This window comes from Poecilia reticulata, linkage group LG21 (assembly GCF_000633615.1).
Source record: "Poecilia reticulata strain Guanapo linkage group LG21, Guppy_female_1.0+MT, whole genome shotgun sequence".
In the NCBI taxonomy this organism is placed as follows: Eukaryota; Metazoa; Chordata; class Actinopteri; order Cyprinodontiformes; family Poeciliidae; genus Poecilia; species Poecilia reticulata.
The window spans coordinates 17,839,102-17,841,533 of record NC_024351.1 but is presented as its reverse complement, the minus strand read 5'-3'; positions in this window follow the sequence as shown (position 1 = coordinate 17,841,533).

Below are 2,432 nucleotides of genomic sequence, written 5' to 3'. Positions count from 1 at the left end.
CTAACAGCTTCTGTGTTAGATTTTGTGAAATCTAGGACAGGGGGAGTAGTTTAACTGGCAAACCTAAAAGCAATAAATTATAACTGCAGCTTACTAATTTGTATTTGTGAACAAATGAAGCTGAAACTCAAAGATTAAACTCACAGCATCAGATTGTAGCTGTGGCAACAAATCAGTCTGACTATGAATATTGTTCTTTGAACTTCTACAAAGTAAACTTGCCAGCTCCTTAAACTCTTGCATATAAATGTTAAATAATTTAAAGTCTTTTAATTTATATATGCTGAAACCATTATGTCAAATTTAGCAGCATTGATAATCTCAATAAACAAATGCTACATTTATATATCTGTGGTCCATGTATAATATTAGCATTTTTGGGGCCCCTAAAGCTATGGGGGGCCTGATGGAGCCGCTGACTTAATTTGGATTTAACAGAAGTGCAAATAATTGATGTTTATTTTAATTGTATTTTTTGATTAGCTGTTTTTAAGACTAGTTGTGGGTTTATATCAGCAGTTCACTGACTATGTTTTCCCATAACATATAATTACCCAGTGATATTTTTACTTTTATTGTCTACTTAACATCTTTTAATACAAAAACACGGTGGACCGCCAGTGGACCGCCTCGGCGCCCTGACCACCGGGCTTAGCAAGTTTTCTGGGGGAAACCCTGCTGTTAATATGGAAGGCTCAACGACATGTTGCAGTTTACGTTAGGCAAAGAATGGCACAGTCCATCTCTGCAGAAACTCTCAGCCTCAGATGTAACAAATCCACTATCTTATCCAGTGAGCGGACATTAGCCAGAAAAAGGGCAGGCACCAGTTGGGTAACATGCTTGCCCGTTTCCCCTTTTTCTGGTTTCGGGCACAAACTTTTCTTTTGACCGTTGGTCCTGGCACCCTTGTCCATTATCCTCAAGAGCCGCTGTCTCCCACGTGTGGATTTCAGCTTTGTCGATATTTTACCAGCTGAACTGTCTCCAATGGCCATCAGCTTAACTGAGCTGCATTCAGCCTTAAAGTTTGTTTTTATTCAAACTTCAGCAGTTTTCTAGTTGTCCTGCTGAGGTAGTGACATCAATGTGTGACATCACGCAATTTGATGTCACAAAGAGTGATGCACAAAAAGCTGCACTCTTGAATTCTACCGTCATAACCATTGCAGAACCTAGAGAGCAAGAAGAAGGATTGTATCCCAACAAGAGTTTGAAAAGAATTTGTCCAGACAAAGAATGAGTCAAAGCAGTAAGACTTCGTTGTCGGAGGAAGAAAATGCACATCAGATGTTAGCAAGAGAAAGACAGGAAGAAGTCGGCAGGATGTCCTTTGAGACTCACTCATTAATTAAAGCGAATGAGGAGTTAAAAATCGAAGTTATAAACCTAGAATAAGCAGCGTTTGAAAAAAACAAGCTTTTTCAAGAGAAAGATGAAGAATTAAAAAAACTGGTAGACATGAACATAACCTTAGAAGAGGATAACGCCATACTGGAAAGGATAAACACTGCAATGGAGAGGAAAAACATGGACTATGATAAGGAAATTGCAGCGCTGAAGCAGAAATTCAGGGCTCTGGAGCAGGAGAATATCAACCTGACCCTAAACACCAACACTCTGGAGGAGAAAAACACCACCCTGGAAGGAGGAAAACTCTGTCCTTGAGCAGGTGAACTACCTCTTGGAGACTGATAACACAGTTCACAGCACAGAAAGAAAACACCACACTGAAGGAGGAAAACGCCGCCCTGCAGCAGGAAAACAAGGACTTAGTGGAACAGCAAAACCAGGAGCCATCTGATGAGGAAGCCCACAAAGACATCCAGTCGGTTTCAGACCAGCCACAGAAGGAGCCACATCTATTCAGACGTGTGATCGGAGGTGTCTGCAACACACTTCTGAAAATGTATCAAACAGGCACTCTAAGGTTTTGGGTTGAAAGATGGCACTTCTAACTAAAGAAGTGAACCTCCAGGGCTTCATATGGAGTCCTGTTGGTCTCCCGGCCTGCTTTCGTGGATTTGTAGCGAGTCCTGTTGGTCTCCGGGCTAACTTCCAGGGCTTCATAGCAAATCCTGTAGCTCTCCCGGCCTGCTTCCATCTGCTTCCGTGACTTGGTAGAGAGTCCTAGGGGTCTCCAGTCTGACCACTAGGGTTCACAGCGAGTTCTTTTGGTCTCCGGGCTAACCTCCAGGGCTTCGTAGCAAATCCTTTCGCTTTCCCGGCCTGCTTCCATGACTTGGTAGGGAGTCCTGTGGGTATTCGGTCTGACCTCTAGGGTTCACAGCGAGTCCTTGTTGTCTACGGCCTAACCTATAGGGCTTCGTAGCAAATCCTGTTGGTCTCCCGGCCTGCTTTCGTGGCTTCGTAGCAAGTCCTGAGTGTCTTCGGTCTGACCTCTATGGTTCTCAGCAAGTCCTTTTGGTCTC